The 20,945-nt window shown below is 40.5% G+C and overlaps 1 long non-coding RNA gene across 1 annotated transcript; it reads left to right on the top strand.

Moving 5' to 3' along the window:
* Positions 1-2,406: 2,406 nt before the first annotated feature.
* LOC106589724 (uncharacterized) lies at positions 2,407-7,908 on the top strand. Its single transcript, XR_001324897.2, has 3 exons — positions 2,407-2,583; positions 2,952-3,013; positions 6,195-7,908. It is a non-coding gene; the product is annotated as an uncharacterized lncRNA (long non-coding RNA).
* The last annotated feature ends 13,037 nt before the right edge of the window (positions 7,909-20,945 follow it).

Raw genomic sequence — 20,945 nt, 5'->3', positions numbered from 1 at the left:
ACCAAAAAGTAAATTCCATAGTAGGCCTGTCAGTTATGTATTTTTTGGATCACTCATGTCGACATACATTTTCATAACTACAGAGTAACTCATTAAAACATTATTGCTGGTAAACTATTTTGAATGGTGCCCCTATAAATGTCGGTCTGTTATGACAAGCATGTGGAGGCATGTGCATGGTCAGCAGCTGCCTTTTTTAGAGAACACAGCTTGAACTGTAGGCTAGATCTGACATTCAGACATCCATTTAGTTGGCTACCAACATCACTCATTTTACCCGTCCTTAAAAGGCCACAGAAGAGGCTAGATGTGTGTGTCACAGGTTAAGTCTAGTAGTATCACTACCACAAACATGATCATGAAAATGAGTATGGTGCTGACACAAGGAAAATTATTGTATTGTACTGTATTAATTGCCTTCCAAACTATTGGTATGACCAAGACAACCTCTTTTGTTTCATTACCCTCGTCTATGTGCCTCTATCTACAAGTTAGAATGAGTTTCAATGGATGACCACTGAGCAGCTGTAGTTGTTTGCACCATGTCCTTTGTACTTGATAAGACTCTGCTCCAGTAGCCTGCAGGTCACAATGTCAAGTCCTGAGGGATATAGGAGTATTTCTGAATTAAAAATAGGCTTGTGTGAGATTCCTGTTCTTGAAATATATCTTGTTGATTCTAAAAATAGCAGTGTAAATCCTGCAGCTGTATTTATCAGTTTTAATGATAAGGTGCAGTTGGACATTGTATTGTCGTTAGTATATTATTGTATCATATTTCTGTGAGCATTGATGCCATGCTTACCCACTTGGCACATAGGCCTATGCAAGTTCAGCATCTAGTTTTGGCAACTATCATGAATTCAAAGTTGTCAACTAACATGAATTCAAAGTCAAATCAAGAACAAATTCAACCATGCCATTGGATTTAGTTTAAAAGTTAGCTGAAAAACAGAAAATCACCAAATTCCTTGAAGTTGATGACTTTTCGCAAATCCAATCAGTTTTTCCATTGATTCAACATAGATTTTTTTAGTTTTTGATTGAAATGACCTGGAAACAACATTGATTCAACCAGTTTGGTATAATAATGATGACAAAACTCTTCTGTGGTCGCACATTGAGATTTGTGGTTGCAAGTATGATTTACAAATGTGTTATTTAATTTTGCAAGCTTGTATCATGACGTGTGAATTTTTTTACAACAGTCACAAACTTGTAACTTGACATTTGAATACATTCAATAAGATTTGCAAGCATCATTTGTTTACAGAATTATTACAAGTCCATTTGTGACAATTAATATTCAGCTGTGACTATAAAATACACTTGGAGATGTTTTTATCTGTGCATGCTAAGAGATCTGTCACTATTGTCACGTTGGATTCGTATATTTGTAGAAAGAGATTTGCAAGTAAAAAAACTGGTTTGAGCAGCTTTGGTGGCAGGGCCTTTTAATCAGCCAAAACCACAGCTGCTATTGCTTCAACCATTGGCTGGATTGTTCCATCAATCAAATCTCAGGAAGTAGCTTGAAGAGGAGAAGTAATTTCTACAAAGTAACTTTATTAACGTTACTCGGCCTGAAATACTAGAATAAAACTATTTACTTGAAGGAAATCATCTATTTTATATGTGTACATCGATTTTTTGGGGTGAAATGGCATGACAGTAGTTTGTTTAAAGCTGTAACTTGTTGGGCGACCCAGCCAAATTCACATAGAAATATGATTTACAGATCTGTCATTGAAAGCAAGTCTAAGAAGCAGTAGATCTGTTCTACGTGCGCCGTTTCTATGCTTCCTGTTCTTAAGTTTTGTTTTTGCGTCTGAAAAGATATTTCACAGCGGTTTGATTGGTACAATGATTCTCTACATTGCTTGTTTTGTCACATAAACTGAAATTAGGCAAACTATTAGAATTTTTGCAAACAGGAAATGGTGGAGCAATTTCTTCATATTGCACCTATAACATGTGAAATATAATCACAGCTAGAACAGACTTTTCACCTATGTATACATGTGAAGCATCCGGTTGGCGTTTCCACTTACTACCAAATATGGTGATGAGAGGAAGCTCAGTAGCCGGCAGTGAGAGAAGAGATGGATTTTGGCCAACGTTCTGCAACTTTTCTCATGATTGAAACATTTGATCTCCATACAGTTTTTTGTTTCCAAAACTAGAATCTGTAACAAACAGAGTGGACTGCATTTTGTAGACTTTACCCTTTGTCAAAGTTGCGTTGTTTAGAAGGAGTGCGAGGGTGAATTTAGTTATTGCGTACAGCACGTCACAGAGTATGCGTTCCCTAATGGAAAACGTGCAAATAAATGCTAGTACACGCCAATAGGATCTTGCTAACTTGTGATTGGCTCTGCCAACTCCTTGCTTGTTCCGCCCATTATGTTTCATTTGCTACCATTGGAAATGACAGGCTCTATTCTATCTTAGGTTAGTTATAAAAACTTTGATATAATGGTACATTTCATTTGAAATTTACAGCAGCTAATGTCAGCTAGCTGGCTTCTGACATTCATCCTAGCTTTACAATCAACTGGCTGGCTTCATCAGGCAGCTTTAGATGTGAGTAGAAAGCACATATATTTGCTAGTTAACCATCTGATTGATAACATGTAGCTAGCTAGCTGTCAACATGTAGCTAGCGTACGTTTGCTAAATTGAAACTGCTGGGGGGGAAAACTGTAGCTAATAATGTTATGTTACTAGAAAAGAAAAACTATATATTTTAAAGAATTGTTACTGACTTTTGAACACTTTTTGTCAAACTACTTCGTTCCACTGCCTGTTTATTGATTAAATAGGCTGCATTGGTATAATTTAACTGAATAGGCTTGTACACATATACATGCATGCTTAATTAGCCTAGTTAGCCAAATGACTGCCTGACTAGGCATATTGTTATTCATGTTTTTGTTGTTATTGCATTTCAGCTGGACAGGGAGTAAGATTATTAGAAAGCAGAATGCTGCCAGACAACCTCAGGACCATAGAGGTATAACAGTCAGTGCTTGTATTTTATGTAACCACTCATTTATACGAACTGCTACAGACACAAGAACCGACTTAATTTGTCCTATTCTTCAGGCTTGTCTGTGAAATATATTTTAGTTGGCAACCAGTATTCAGACCCCTTGACTTTCCACACTTTGTTACGTTACAGGCTTATTCTAAAATTAATTAAATAAATACAAATCCTCATCAATCTACACACAATACCCCATAATGACAAAGTGAAAACTGGTTTCTGCAGCATTGAAGGTCCCCAATAACACAATGTCCTCCATCATTCTTAAATGGAAGAACTTTGGAACCACCAAGACTCTTCCTAGAGCTGGCCGCCCGGCCAAACTGAGAAAAACAGGGAGAAGGGCCTTGGTCAGGGAGGTAACCAAGAACCCAATGGTCACTTTGACAAAGCTCCAGAGTTCGTCTGTGGAGATGGGAAAACCTTCCAGAAAGACAACCATCTCTGCAGCACTCCCCCAATCAGGCCTTTATGGTAGAGTAGCCAGACGGAAGCCACTCTTCAGTAAAAGGCACATAACAGCTCACTTGGAGTTTGTCAAAAGGTACCTAAAGGACTCTCAGACCATGAAGAACAAGATTCTCTGGTCTGACGAAACCAAGATTGAACTCTTTGGCCTGAATGCCAAGCGGCACGTCTGGAGGAAACCTGGCACCATCCCTACGGTGAAGCATGGTGGTGGCAGCATCATGTTGTGGGGATGTTTTTCAGCAGAAGGGACTGGGAGACTAGTCAGGCTGGAGGGAAAGATGAACGGAGCAAAGTACAGAGAGATACAGAGCACTCAGGACCTCAGACTGAGGTGAAGGTTCACCTTCCAACAGGACAATTACCCTAAGTACATAGCCAAGACAACACAGGAGTGGCTTCGAGACAAGTCTCTGAATGTCCTTGAGTGGCCCAACCAGAGCCCGGACTTGAACCCGATCTAACATCTCTGGAGACCTAAAAATAGCTGTGCAGCGACGCTCCCCATCCAAACTGACAGAGCTTGAGAGGATCTGCAGAGAAGAATGGGAGAAACTCCCCATATACAGGAGTGCCAAGCTTGTAGCGTCATACCCAAGAAGATTCGAGGCTCTAATCGCTGCCAAAGGTGCTTCATCAAAGTACTGTGTAAAGGGTCTGAATACTTATGTAAATATGCTATTTCCCATTTGATTTTAAGTAGATTTGCAAACATTTCTAAACATGTTTTTGCCTTGTCATTATGGGGTATTATGTGTATATTGATGAGGAAAAAAAAAAAATACATTTCAGAATAAGGCTGTAACGTAACAAAATGTGGAAAAGTCAAGGGGTCTGAATACTTTCCAAATACACTGTACATTAATAAAAATGTATTCACCCTGGACACTTGCATTGATTTTAGACCTTTTGGAGTCATAAGCACCAAGTGCTGTCTTGTTGGAGAAAGTCTATATGATGTTTAAGTTACCGAAGTAGTTAGTAAAAATGTTTAGAACAGACTTTAAAAATGTACTGTTTTGTAACAACTTGAACAGGAGTAGTTTATACCAACCTTTATTGAGTTTGGTGATCATCCCCCTAATTTGACCATTAAAAGCCTTGATATTTGCTGATAACTGACAACAGAGTGGCAGGTTCTTTTGATGTGCTGCTTTCAACTTCCATGGCCCAGCAGACTCACCTGGGGACAGGGGGATTGACACGTTAGTTTGTCTGGGTAACTTTTAGAGGGAGGAGATAGCATGAGTTTTGGAGTGAGTACAGTAAATCCAATTCAACCAGTGGCCCTGGATAATATGCTATATGTCATCACACAGAAAGATAGCCATTGTGATGGAGATTTGCATAGTGCATAAAGTATATTACCACCAGCAGCGTTTACTTCTCTGCTCTGGAGAGATCGCATGTAGTTGGTCAGAAGGCTCTGGAGGTCCTTGGAATATTTTCTCTGTACCACCTGTAAAGAGATGGATAGAGGTACTGAATGCAATTGACAGAGAGAGCAAGAGAGTTAACATTTACATTGTTGATTATTACATGAGGACTATAAGGGTACCTTCCAATCAGAGAAATAAAAGACACAGCATCCCAATGGCTTTCAAAGAGTGTGTTGGGGGAGAGGGTTGTGCTGTCCTGTCTGTCGGAAAAGTTGCAAAGATTATCCTTCAACCAATTGAAAATGTAAAACAGCGTTTTCCCCGAGCAAACAGGTGTGTTGGACATCTGTTTCATGCCTTTGTGATTGAAGGCAGCCTTAATCAGTGGTTCAAGTTGTATCTTCATGTCTGTAACTTCACTCTCCCTAAGCCTTAACCTTGACCTCCCATTGGCCCAGGGCCTCCTGCCAAACCATATGAGTCTCTTTGACAGGGAGTTACTCCAGGAGTAGATATGTTAATGGTGCATAGGGCTTCTTCACTCCTCATATATATATATATATATATATATATATATAAAACAGGCACGGATTTAGGTATGGGTGACATAGGTAGCCACCCAGGGTGGCATCTTGTCGGGGCGGCATGGGGCTCACGCACAAAAAAAATCGGAATGGTGACATTTGCGTGATCGGTTTCTATCGCTCATTTGCACGTCACGTCAATGATATCATGTCACCGTGTGGGTCTGTGTGTCAGTTAACCTTGTCGGAGTGAGCGCCCTGATTCTAGTTTGTGAGCTAGGCAGGCTACTGTCTAGGAAGGTCTCCCTCTCAGAAGTACGAGATGGCGGGGGTAGTCCGAGGTAGGGGGAGTGGGGGAATCAATGAAATAGCGCACCTCTAACTTTGTACAGTACTAATGCAATTAGTAAAATCAGTCACACTACGAAATGGTACCAAATAAACCACATATTCTTGATTTGGTTGACTTTCATTGAGGTGACATCATAAAGGTGTTCTGTGATTGTATTGATTAGGTCCTGAGCTCAATAAGGGGAATTTCCAATGCTGTAGGCTAACTTAAAAGATGTCTATAATATGCTGATATTTTGTATCTTTTGTGATATATTGAGTCTTTTGGGGTGTCTTATGCCTAGAATTAGCCAAGGAGGTTATATGGTTCATTTGGTTCCTATTCTGAAAGTTTGATAAATTGTGCATAATGACATGTATATTTCATTGTACAATAAATGTATTTAGGGTGTCAGACTCATCTACTGTATTTCAATGCAAATTCAGGGGCACTTCTGAAATATTTTGGAGCACCCTCTGGCACTGGTCAGAATGAGGAGCCATCTACCTCCTCAGCCACACAGGCCTCTTCAGAAATTATCTCTGAGCCTCAAGATGAGGAGCCATCCACCTCCTCAGCCGCACAGGCCTCTTCAGAAATTATCTCTGAGCCTCAAGATGAGGAGCCATCCACCTCCTCAGCCGCACAGGCCTCTTCAGAAATGATCTCGGCGCTTCAGGATGAGGAGCCATCCACTTCCTCAGCCACACAGGCCTCTTCAGAAATTATCTCTGAGCCTCAAGATGAGGAGCCATCCACCTCCTCAGCCACACTGGTGTCTTCACAAATGTTGTCTGAGCCTGAGGATGAAGACCCATTTGCTTCCACTTCTCCCCAGCAGGATTCTTCAGGTGTGTTTGTTTGTTTGTTTGTTTGTCCTGTGTGAATTTAAGTATGCTCTCTAATTCTCTATTTTTTTCTCTCTCTCTTTCTCTCTCCCTCTCTCTCTCGGAGGACATGAGCCCTAGGACCATGCCTCAGGACTACCTGGCCTGATGACACCTTGCTGTCCCCAGTCCACCTGGCCGTGCTGCTGCTCCAGTTTCAACTGTTCTGCCTGCGGCTATGGAACCCTGACTTGTTCACCGGACGTGCTACCTTGTCCCACACCTGCTGTTTTCAACTTTATAGAGACAGCAGGAGCGGTAGAGATGCTATGAAAAGCCAACTGACATTTACTCCTGAGGTGCTGACCTGTTGCACCCTTTACAACCACTGCGATTATTATTTTTTGACACTGCTGGTCATCTATGAACATGCTGAGGATGAACCACTGTCTACAGACCCTGTGACAGGCCTTCAGTTCTGACTGACAGGATTTGGACACAATTAGTTTGTAGAGGACCATGTGAGGTACCAGCTAACATTGTTTTCCCAAGGAATGAGATTGATGAAAGAAGTTGCCACCACCAGTATTTCAGGAAGACCATGGTGAGTGGTGAAAAAATCCCTAGAAGTTGGTTGGTGTATTCTGAAAGAAACAACAGCCTCTTCTGCTTCTGCTGCAAACTCTTTTCTAAGAAGAAAATGAATTTAGCAAACTCAGGACTGACAGACTGGGAACATACAAGTTCTTTGCTGACTTCACACGAAAGCAATCCAGAACACCAAAACTGCATGAAAACATGGAAAGAACTGGCAATGAGGATAAAAAAGGGGAAACAATTGATAAGCATGAGATGGCACTTATGGAGGCTGAGAGGATAAGATGGCGAGAGGTGTTGACACGTCTGACTGCCATTGTGCAGTCTCTGGCAATTAGAAATCTGGCACTAAGGGGACACACAGAAACACTGTACTCTCCATCAAATGGAAATTTCCTTAAAGAGGTTGAACTGATGGCACAATTTGATCCAGTCATGAAAGTGCACCTTAACCGTGTCCAAAAAGGGTCCTCGAGTCACACCACCAGCTTCCTTGGCCACCAAATACAGAATGAACTCTTCAATAAGCATTTTTCTATGACTGGCCATGCTTTACACCTGGCTACCCCTACCCCGGTCAACAGCCCTGCACTCCCCACAGCAACTTGCCCAAGCCTCCCCATTACTCCTTCACCCAAATCTAGATAGCTGATGTTCTGAAAGAGCTGCAAAATTTGGACCCCTACAAATCAGTCGGGCTAGACAATCTGGATCCTCTCTTTCTAAAATGATCTGCCGAAATTGTTGCAACCCCTATCACTAGCCTGTTCAACCTCTCTTTCGTATCGTCTGAGATTCCCAAAGATTGGAAAGCTGCCGCGGTCATCCCCCTCTTCAAAGGGGAGACACTCTAGACCCAAACTGCTACAGACCTATATCTATCCTACCCTGCCTTTCTAAGGTCTTCGAAAGCCAAGTTAACAAACAGATTACCGACCATTTCGAATCCCACCGTACCTTCTCCGCTATTCAATCTGGTTTCAGAGCTGGTCATGGGTGCACCTCAGCCACGCTCAAGGTCCTAAATGATATTATAACCGCCATCGATAAGAGACATTACTGTGCAGCCGTATTCATCAACCGGGCCAAGGCTTTCGACTCTCAATCACCACATTCTTATTGGCAGACTCAACAGCCTTGGTTTCTCAAATGATTGCCTTGCCTGGTTCACCAACTACTTCTCTGATAGAGTTCAGTGTGTCAAATCGGAGGGCATGTTGTCCGGACCTCTGGCAGTCTCTATGGGGGTGCTACAGGGTTCAATTCTCGGGCCGACTCTTTTCTCTGTATACATCAATGATGTCGCTCTTGCTGCTTGTGATTCTCTGATCTACCTCTACGCAGACGACACCATTCTGTATACTTCTGGCTCTTCTTTGGACACTGTGTTAACTAACCTCCAGACGAGCTTCAATGTCATACAACTCCCCTTCCGTGGCCTCCAACTGCTCTTAAATGCAAGTAAAACTAAATGCATGCTCTTCAACCGATCACTGCCCGCACCTGCCTGCCCGTCCAGCATCACTACTCTGGACTGCTCCGATTTAGAATATGTGGACAACTACAAATACCTAGGTGTCTGGTTAGACTGTAAACTCTCCTTCCAGACTCACATTAAGCATCTCCAATCCAAAATTAAATCTAGAATCGGCTTCCTATTTCGAAATAAAGCATCCTTCACTCATGCTGCCAAACATACCCTCGTAAAACTGACCATCCTACCGATCCTCAACTTCGGCGATGTCATTTATAAAATAGCCTCCAACACTCTACTCAACAAATTGGATGCAGTCCATCACAGTGCCATCCGTTTTGTCACCAAAGCCCCATATACTACCCACCACTGCGACCTGTACGCGCTCATTGGCTGGCCCTCGCTTCATTCTCGTCGCCAAACCCACTGGCTCCAGGTCATCTACAAGTCTCTGCTAGGTAAAGCCCCGCCTTATCTCAGCTCACTGGTCACCATAGCAGCACTCACTCGTAGCACGCGCTCCAACAGGTATATCTCACTGGTCACCCCCAAAGCCAATTCCTCCTTTGGCTGCCTTCCCTTCCAGTTCTCTGCTGCCAATGACTGGAACGAACTGCAAAAATCACCGAAGCTGGAGACTCATATCTCCGTCACTAGCTTTAAGCACCAGCTGTCTGAGCAGCTCACAGATCACTGCACCTGTACATAGCCCATCTGTAAACAGCCCATCCAACTACCTCATCCCCATACTGTTATTTATTATTTATCTTGTTCTTTTGCACCCCAGTATCTCTACTTGCACATTCATCTTCTGCACATCTACCATTCCAGTGTTTAATTGCTATATTGTAATTACTTCGCCACCATGGCCTATTTATTGCCTTAACTCCCTTATCTTACTTCATTTGCACTCACTGTATATAGACTTTTTTTTCCTTTTTTTCTACTGTATTATTGACTGTATGTTTCGTTTATCCCATGTGTAACTGTGTTGTTGTATGTGTCAAACTGCTATGCTTTATCTTGGCCAGGTCGCAGTTGCAAATGAGAACTTGTTCTCAACTAGCCTACCTGGTTTAAATAAAGGTGAAATAAAATAAATTAAACACATTGAACCTGGTTGTGGCTAATGCTGCTAAAAGTTCTGTCAATGCCACAGGTTACTTTGGCATCTTATACAAACTGTACACCTTGTTCTCAGCCTCCACACAGCGATGGGCCATCCTGAAAAAACATGGGGACATCACTTTGAAGATGTGGACTGAGACAAGGTGGGAGAGTAAAGTTAAGAGTGTTGAGCCACTGATGTATCAGGCAGCAGCGGTGAGAGAGGCACTGATTGAGGTGAGGGATCAAACCAAAGACCCTGTGATAAAGATTGAGGCCCAGTCCTTGTCAGAGGAGGTGGGATCATACCGCTTCAGCATCTGTACAGTGGTGTGGTATGACATCTGGAGCCAGATACAACAGGTGAGAAAGCAGATGCAGTCTCCCAGGATGCATGTGGACGTTACAGTCAGTCTTCTGAGAAAGACAGAGAGAGGTCTCAGCAACTACAGGTCAACAGGCTTTATGACTGCACAAACATCAGCCAAGGATATTTGTGAGGGTATGAATGTAGAGGCTGTTCTACAACAAAAAAGGCTGAGGTCCACAAAGCGGCACTTTTCATACGAATAATTTCATGAGTCTGAGTGATGCCCTGAAGAAGCTGGCGGTGACATTTTTCAATGTCGTTGTTGATGCTGCTACCTCAGCCCTTCAGGAAAGATTTTCCACATTAGAAAATGTGGGAGAGAAGTTTGGAGTGCTGGGCTGAAGAGGCGTTCGCCCAGGGAGCCATACAAGCTAGAACCGCCACTGTGTGTGTGGGTGTGTGTGTGTGTGTATATGTGTGTCTATATATATATATATATATATATATAATGTATGTATACATATATATATATATGTATGTATACATATATATATACATACATACATATATATGTATGTGTATGTATATGTATGTATGTGTATGTATGTATATATATATATATGTATGTGTATGTATATATATATATATGTATGTATATATATATGTATATATATATATTTATATATATATACACACTGTATGTACGGAATACACATGGTATACACCATCCAATTAAATGCTTACTTGCATGGTCCTTCGACAATGCAACAACAATAAGAAATAATACAAGATAAGAATACAAACATAAAGTGAATGGTTCAGTAGAATGTGTGTATTCTTAATTTCATACCAGCAGCTGCTGTATTGCTATGCAAAGCGACTTCTAGTTACTCTTTTATAATCGTCATAATCATTATTATTATTATAATAGCGTCTCTGTAGCTAAGGCACACAGAATAGCTTCTGGCAGTGTGTCTTTGACCTTGGTCTCAAGAGTGCAAAAAAGAATTACACACACACACAGAGTCATGACCACTTGTATACACATCATAAGCTCTCAGTCATGCTGAGTGAATCCTTTCCCAAGGTCAGTGGGTTACCGGGCAAGGAGGGTAATTCTGACACCCCTAATCTCTAGTGGGGCATCAACGCATATGCACCCCCTAAACCCCCCTCATTAGTGACACCTCTGGCTCCAGGGGCTATTAATAATCGTGGCCCTCCCACTCAGTCTACTCTTCAGCCCACAGAAGGGTTTTGGGGTCTCGTGCCAAAAAACGTCTCACTCATGAATCTGATTTCAGTCATAAACACACACCTGTACAACCTCACATACATTACACATAACTTGTAAAAACAGTCCATATTTAGAGTGGACTGTTCCCTGTTTATTGATTGAGTGCTTTATCACCAGGGCATGGTCAAGAGAAGCAGCATCACCTCTGTTTCTCTAACATGCTGGAGGGGGGACTGATGATATACGTTATTTAGCTCTATGCATTTGTTGTGTTGGAACCTAAAAAAGTTGGCACCAGCCCTTAGCTGAAGAGAATGCCATCACATACAGTTGAAGTCAGAAGTTTACATACACTTAGGTTGGAGTCATTAAAAGTTGTTTTCAACCACTCCACAAATTTCTTAACAAACTATAGTTTTGGCAAGTCGGTTAGGACATCTACTTTGTGCATGACACAAGTAATTTTTCCAACAATTGTTTACAGACATATTATTTCACTTATAATTCACTGTATCACAATTCCAGTGGGTCAGACGTTTACATACACTAAGTTGACTGTGCCTTTAAACAGCTTGGAAAATTCCAGAAAATGATGTCATGGCTTTAGAAGCTTCTGATAGGCTAATTGACATAATTTGAGTCAATTGGAGGTGTACCTGTGGATGTATTTCAAGGCCTACCTTCAAACTCAGTGCCTCTTTGTTTGACATCATGGGAAAATCATAAGAAATCAGCCAAGACCTCAGAAAAAAAAATTGTAGACCTCCACAAGTCTGGTTCATCCTTGGGAGCAATTTCCAAATGCATGAAGGTACCACGTTCAACTGTACAAACAATAGTATGCAAGTATAAACACCATGGGACCACGCAGCCTTCATACCGCTCAGGAAGGAGACGCGTTCTGTCTCCTAGAGATGAACATACTTTGGTGCGAAAAGTGCAAATCAATCCCAGAACAACAGCAAAGGTCCTTGTGAAGATGCTGGAGGAAACAGGTACAAAAGTATCTATATCTACATGGGGACAAAGATCGTACTTTTTGGAGAAATATCCTCTGGTCTGATGAAACAAAAATAGAACTGTTTGGCCATAATGACCATTGTTATGTTTGGAGGAAAAAGGGGGAGACTTGCAAGCCGAAGAACACCATCCCAACCGTGAAGCACGGGGGTGGCAGCATCATGTTGTGGGGGTGCTTTGCTGCAGGAGGGACTGGTGCACTTCACAAAATAGATGGCATCACGAGGAGGGAAATTATGTGGATATATTGAAGCATCATCTCAAGACATCAGTCAGGAAGTTAAAGCTTGGTCGCAAATGGGTCTTCCAAATGAACAATAACCCCAAGCATACTTCCAAAGTTGAGGCAAAATGGCTTAAGGACAACAAAGTCAAGGTATAACAGTGGCCATCACAAAGCCCTGACCTCAATCTTATAGAACATTTGTGGGCAGAACTGAAAAAGCGTGTGCGAGCAAGGAGGCCTACGAACCTGACTCAGTTACACCAGCTATGTCAGGTGGAATGGGCCAAATTTCACCCAACTTATTGTGGGAAGCTTGTGGAAGGCTACCCGAAACGTTTGACCCAAGTTAAACAATTTAAAGGCAACGCTACCAAATACTAATTGAGTGCATGTTTTTCATGTCTTAAAAATATTTTACCTTCGTTAAATCATTTGTACACATTTTAAATGGCTTTTACAGAATTTGATGTTTTTTACAAGAAAACATACTTTTATTCATGGTTGTTTCTATTGGTTTTAACAACATGTACTTTTTAACACATTTAAATGTAACATTCAAATGCTGTGTTTTATGCTTTTATGACGTTTTTATGTGTATAAAATTATGTGCAAAAATATATGAGCTGTTTTCAAGGAAATGCAACAATAAAACTTTTCCAAAAGAAAAAATAAACTCACTATTGACCTGCTCTCTTTTGTATTCTCTCATCTTAACCTCATTTTAACATCTTAAAGATATTGCACACTTTATGCCACACACAGCGAATAGAAACGGGTTAACCCAATGGCATGGTCAGAATGTTGTATAAACAATCCAGCCCAAGGACAGGTGTAATGGGTGGGGCTGGACAATAGAGACAGAGAGACCCTGTGGTGTGGAAGACCGACCTAACACCAGGCACGGGATAAAATCTGATCCCCAGACCCAAGGCTAGAGCGGGGACTCGAGGAAGTGTAGTAGTTAGGGGGTAAATCATAATGGGGGAGTAGAGTAGTGGGTGTCATTGTGATATGTGGGGCACAGAAATAGACCCCCCAAACCCAGATCTCGTGCAGGATGGGTGTGAAGGATTAGGGACAAGGTTGTTTCCCCCGAGGAGTTCATATATCCGGTTGTCAGACAGGACATTGATGTGTTGTAAAACATACCGCTCAGTCTAAAGAGCAGCAGGGAGTAGCACATATGTGACAAGTATGTGATCTTTGGACTGTCTACAATGACACAAAACTATAGTATGTCACTAGGTCTTAAAATAGAAGCCATAACTTCTGTTGTTTTCTTCTATTTGTGGAGCAAAGAGATCATTGGGACAACGTTTTCTACAACTGCTTCAAAATATGAATTCAAATATTTCAGACGCAACAGATGTTTTTGTTTTTTGTTGAACAGAACGGTCCAAGTATTAGTGACAGTTAATATACAGTAGGGTCTATCCATGAAAAGAGGGCTCTTTGCATACCTTTGATATTTAAAGTAGAAATTGTGCACCAATATTTTATTTTAAAGCCTGTTATATTAAATGATATAGACCACATGGAGAATTCAATATTCAGCATTTTGACATGTCCCTCTGTCAACCCTATGTCACTTCTAAGAATATTTTTACCCACTAAACACCCACATTTCTCTAAGTTTCACCATCATTGTAATATTGTATTGTATTTTGCTGCTTTGACGAAGTCATTTTGGAACATCATTATTTATTTAATGATTAATGTCCCTCATCTTAAGGTCAACCCTGTTGCATGAACTGAACTCTTGTTTTAATATGGTGAAACTATTCCTTTTAAATATAATTTTCCAAATGATACATTAACATCTAATAGTCTAATCATATTGTAAAAGCAGGTGAGCTGGTTCTAATGTTTTTGGAAATTTTCTGGTGTTTTGTGGTGGAAAACTGAATGGGTCGAGCAAAACACGTCAACCCTGTTACCCATAGATAGACAGGCAAGAAGTTTTTTCACAATTTCATTTTTTTTGTGAAGCTTGCATTCAATTGCCATTCCATGTTGCACACAACAAGCTTCCATTCCCCCTGTCACAAGGGGATTTAGGGCTGATTTAAGATCAAATTGTCAACCCCTGGCATGGCCAACCCTCTTATTTGGCACTTAATAGGCACATACTATAGAATTTTTGAATTCTTGAGAGAGAAAAATGTGTTTTTTACGAAGTTGAACATGTGCTCTTTATAACAGAATGTTAAAATGAGGTGAAATCCCTCCCAAAATGTGACACTTCTCAAAAATGCACCAAATTGATGGAACGACCCAGTACATTCCTCTCTCTCTGTGTTACGAAATAAACAGAGCATGCATAGCTAAATTCAATTGGTAAATTGAACACTGTGAGTATTTAATTTCACACTTTTGAAGTGTTTATATGAGAACCACCAGAAAGTGTTGGATTTACACTTTTCAAAGTGTTGCCCTTTTAATAAAGGTACTTTTCAACACCAGCAGCATTAAAATGTTACACTCAGTGTTAAATGTACACTGTTACGCTGATCACTGATACTTTCACAGCAAATTATCCAGTGTTAAATCCACACTGATCCAGTGTCTATATGGGTCCACACTTTTCAGTGTTAAATTAACACACTACTTAGTGTAAAGCCTTATTTGCATATTTCCCAGATTGCCTTGCTTTTCGAGTGAATCGTAGAGTTACCACCCATGACTGTATTTGTTAGTGACAGAGGCATGGTTGTTGCATTCATCCATTTTCAGTCTTGTGGCCTTCTTTAAGTGGGATCCTAAGCAAATAAGTTATCATAAACATTTTATTAATCAACACAATACAACACATTATTCATAAGGCCTTATTTTGAGGGCCTAGTTTAACCCTAATACAGAGGCCTGAAACTCATGGTTTAAAGGTAAAATCAGGCCTTCATTATGCTGTTTTACAAAGTGATGTGTAATTGCTATTGGAATCCAGCCAAAGTGGAGATATCCAACATTTTGAATTTTTATTCACCCACAACCTGCATTCAGAATGACTGCATGGTTGGGAAGATCAAGATATGAGACTACCTTAAGCATCTAAACTGGAGCAACCATTTCAGTAACAGATGCACTAAATACATATAACAGATTGGATTAGTTTAGAAAATTATATATTTTTTATATTTGAGTAGCGTAACATGAATTAATCAAGCAATGTACCTGCAAAAATATAGATATTGAAATAAACAATTCTAAAATCTAACTTCAATAGAGCATGCTGGGAAATATGATAATGATGGGTGTGGTTTTGGTTTAATTAACACTGTTATTAACACCAACACTGGGCTTATTTTACACCAATAAGTGTTCATTTAACACTGACAGAGTTACTTTAACACCTGAATCAACACTAGAAATGTTACACTGAAAAATCAACACTAAGTAACACTGGACAATTTGACACCGTGATTGAAGAACATTTCTTTTTTACAACAACTTAAAAACCAACACCAGCTGGCATTCAGTCCATTCATAGTAGCACAAACACCACATCAAAACTAAACACTGCTTACACCAGGATATGGACACTGACGATTTTGCTGTGTGACAGGCGTGAACATGTGCTTTCATAAACATACTGTACTGTATGTTCTCAGATGCTACTGAATAGATGCAGCCCATAGAACCAGTAGTGTTGCTATTTATACTGAGCCTGCTCTAACAGTCATGGTGGAGTAAATATAGGCCTATCTACTGCTCAGCTGTTGATAAAAGCATTTCTGCTGTGATCTCACCTAGCCTATTTCAGGAATGGATATGTGATGTCTCTGGATGAAGGGAATACAAATGGACACAGCAGTTTCTTCTCTTCAGCTTTGATCATCACCCAACTTTCATATATGTTTCAGGCAGAGTTGAACAACAAAAACATATTACTTCAATGCTATCCTTTGTAAAACATGCGCATGTGGTCTAATAAGTAAAATAGCCCACTGTAATAGAATATTTTAAATAATACAGTAATTTGGGATATTATCAACAGTAAAAATACTCAGAAACATCTTACTGCAGCATACTGTAAATGATGGTGCGTTGTGTGAAAATGTTGTGGGCAGGGAAATAATTGCTGTATTTTGAATGGTACTGTAATTCCACCCCACAGAATACAGTACCGTACTGTATCTTTGGAGTGCCAAAAACCTGTTGATGCGTGGTATTGTTATTTCTGGCTCATTAACATATTTTGAGGCATACCTTGTAAGACACTATATTTGTTGCACACGAGTGAGAATGCTGTATCAATTGAACTCTTATGTGGTTATAGTGCCCCATCAACATGTATAGGGGATATATTGGTGTGGCAGCAAATCTTAAACCTTAAATGGTTAAGCATTTTGCCACCTCCTTTTGGTCCCATTTGCCCTGTAGTCTCAGTCAGTTTGGAAGCCTTTGTTAAGGCCTCTAGAAGTACAAGTGATACAGTGCATTCAGAAAGCATTCAGACCACTTGACTTTTTCCACATTTTGCTATGTTACAGCCTTATTCACAAATTGATAGAATAATTTTTTCCCTCATCAATCAACACACAATAGCCCGTAATGACAAAGCAAAAACTGTTTTTTAGAACATTTAGGAAATGTATAAAAATACAAAACAGAAATACCTTATTTACATAAGCATTCAGACCCTTTGCTATGAGACTCGATATTGAGCTCAGTTTCTTCCTGTTTCCATTGATCATCCTTGTGATGTTTCTACAACTTGATTGGAGTCCACCTGTGGTAAATTCAATTGATTGAACATGATTTGGAAAGGCACACACCTGTCTATATAAGGTCCCACACAGTGCATGTCAGAGCAAAAACCAAGCCATGAGGCTGAAGGAATTGTCTGTAGAGCTCCAAGACAGGATTGTGTCGAGGCACAGATCTGGGGAAGGGTACCAAAACATTTCTGCAGCATTGAAGTCCAAGAAAACACAGTAGCCTCCATCATTCTTAAATAAAAGAAGTTGGGAACCACCAAGACTCTTCCTAGATCTGGCCAAACTGAGCAATCGGGGGAGAAGGGCCTTGGTCAGGGAGGTGAGCAAGAACCCGATGGTCACTCTGCCAGAGCTCTAGAGTTCCTCTGTGGAGATGGAAGAATCTTCCAGAAGGACAACCATCTTTGCAGCACTTCACCAATCAGGCCTTTATGGTAGAGTGGCCAGATGGAAGCCTCTCCTTAGTAAATGGCACATGACAGCTCACTTAGAGTTTTCCAAATGGCACCTAAAGGACTCTCAGACCTGAAAACCAAGCGTCAATACTGAGGCCTTTGTTCTGTTCCTCCAGGCTATCTCTATCTCGGTGACACCCACCACATCTGATCTATGGAATGCCAGCTGTAGGTTTTTATCACCAAGACATCACTTAATCAGTTGCCAGCCCAAGCTCCATAAAGACTCCTCTCAGTTAACTCAGAAAGGAGAGAGAGAGTCCTAAGAACCTTACTCTATTAAATGAAACAACCATTTGGTGCATAAATATAACATAATCCTGTAAATTCTGCTACCACAAGGAACCTGGCACCTTCCCTACAGTGATGCATGACGGTGGCAGCATCATGCTGCGGGGATGTTTTTCAGTGGCAGGGACTAGGAGACTAGTCAGGATCGAGGGAAAGATGAACGGAGCAAAGCACAGAGAGATCCTTAATGAAAACCTGCTTCAGAGTGCTCAGGACTTCAGACTGGGGCATCGGTTTACCTTCCAACAGGACAACAACCCTAAGCACACAGTCAAGACAACACAGGAGTGGTTTGTCCTTGAGTGGCCCAGCCAGAGCCCGGACTTGAACCCGATCTAACTTGGAGACCTGAAAATAGCTGTGCAGCGACACTCCCCATCCAACCTGACAGAGCTTGAGAGGATCTGCAGAAAAGAATGGGAGAAACTCGCCAAATACAGTTGTGCCAAACTTGTAGCGTCATACCCAAAAAGACTCGAGGCTGTAATCGCTGCCAAAGGTGCTTCAACAACCTACTGAGTAAACGGTCTGAATACTTATGTAAATCTGATATTTACGGTTTTAATTTTTAATAGATTAGCAAAAATGTATAAAAACTGTTTTTGCTTTTTCTGTCACGACTCCTGCCGAGGGTGACTCCTCTCCCTGTTCGGGTGGCGCCTACTAGCTGTTCTGTGTGCGGGCTTGTTTTGTTCTTTCACTCTGTGTGTTTGTGTAGTGGAACGTGTTTTTGTATGAGACTCTGTATTTGGATTTCGCCCTGTTATATTTTTGGGTGAATACTCTTTTTGGTGGTGCGTCTAATAAAGCACTATAGTAAACGCTCTTGTTTCCTGCGCCTGACTCCACACCCACAACGTCCAGCGTTACATTTTCATTGTGGGGCACTGTGTGTAGATTGATGAGGGGAATCAAAACTATTTAATACATTTTAGAATAAGGCTGTAACTTAACAAAATGTGGAAAAAGTCAAGGCGTCTGAATACTTTCCAAATACACTGTATCCAACACCAAATATTAATTAATATACTCATGTCTAAACACTTCTATCTAGTATCTAGTAGCCAACTTGCTTGCACCAATCCCTTTGAATTACAATAAAATACAGTGAAATACAAACCCCTCCCCTCAATTAATTTCATCCATTAATTCTGATTACAGTAGCATTTACGTTTTACAGTATAATGCTGTACATTTTACATTATTGTACTGTGTCATTATAGAGCATTCACTTTGATACCATGTTTATATTACAATAAGTGTGCTGTAACATGAAATATAGAATTGTACTTGCCACTGAGCTGCCTCTAAGCTACCGTCAAATTCACAGTAACCACTTCACAGTGTACACACAGTTTTGTTTTAAATCTGCAATATCTGCATGGTTTGACCATAAGTGGGCTTAAGCACTGTGAGTAGAATTAGCATGCCCATAGTCCAGTATCAGAATAACTTTCCTTTAATAATAAACCAGTCCGAGTGAATGACTGACACAGCATTTCCCTTGGCTTACTGAGTCTACCCACTTTATATTATTCAAATGATGCCAGTCTTATCTTGGCCATAGCAGACTGGGAGAATGGACATGCAGGATCTCAGGGCTGGAGAAAGTCTTATCTCTCACTCTCTGCTTCCCTCCCTTCTTCCTTTCTCTCAGGCTGCTTTTAAAGGGAAACAATGGGAATAATACAAGTTCAAAAATAGACTGAGAACAGAAAGATTGTATTTGAGCCTTTGAAAATCCACAGAGATGTACTCTCAGCCTATTCAAATATTTGTGATGACTGATTAACATGACCACTGTTATACAGACAGCTAGGTCACCCGTGATACAAGTCAGTATTCAACGTCCATCCATGTCTGAGGACATCGGGAGATGATGTGGAAACCAGCCACAAGGGGCAACATTGAGCGCTGTTACCTTCAAGTAGGTTTTGGTTGTGGGTGGGCATAAGCACCTGCTTCTGATTCCAAAGGTTACAAGTTTGAATCCAGCGATAGAATTCTGTTTTTGAGGTTTTTGTTTTAAACCTTTCCCAAACCTTAACCCTTACCTTTCAGACTTAATACCTAAACTTAATCTTAAACACTTTGAAATTTGACGTTTGCAACAACTTTGAAATGTGTTGTGTGAGAAACATGGATGAACGTCTAATTGTGACGTAAGACTGAGACCTAGTTGTATACAGTAGCCTACAGGTTTTATATAGTGCAGTGCATTAGAATATGAATGATCATGTTTTATGCAGTTTATCCTAAGGAGCAAGGAAATATTGGTCCCTCTCATATGCTAATCCACTGACAGGAACTTTGATTGATCTCCTATAAAAACATTCTCAACATGATCACCAAGTTAATAAAGCTCCGCCTCAGTCAGAGAAAGAGAAAGAGATAAAATTCAAATTGTATCTATCATGAGCACAGATGTCTCATCATAAATCAGCACTATTATTTGTGTTTAATTGCACCCCATCATTTTTGTCCCTTATTATAGCGGCGACCAGTGGCGAACCGTGATTATTGGACCTACTGTAGGCCTTCAACCTATGGTAAACAACCTATGGTAGCCTTTTATCACAAAAAGAAACACATACAAATCAAAACAACCAGCTGCAACACGATTTCTAGTTTACTCAACTTTGGGACAGGAAAGCTCTGCATGCATAGGCTGCATTACTGATATAGGCCTATGTTGAGTAAACTAGAAATCGTGTTGCAGCTGGTTGCCTTAAATGTTTCTGTGATTTTTTTTTTTTTAAGTTGATGCAACTTTAATTGTTTTTACAGTGATGCAGTAGCAGGTGTAATGCCAACACTAAATATGTCAATTAAAACATAGTATTGAATATGACCCTGAATTCCTAATTGCAATTAACACATTTGTATGGATATTATATGAATATGACTTGTTTTACCCTATAAATATTACTTATTT

This window comes from Salmo salar, chromosome ssa28, assembly GCF_905237065.1.
Source record: "Salmo salar chromosome ssa28, Ssal_v3.1, whole genome shotgun sequence".
In the NCBI taxonomy this organism is placed as follows: Eukaryota; Metazoa; Chordata; class Actinopteri; order Salmoniformes; family Salmonidae; genus Salmo; species Salmo salar.
This window is presented reverse-complemented; position numbering and strand designations above follow the sequence as displayed.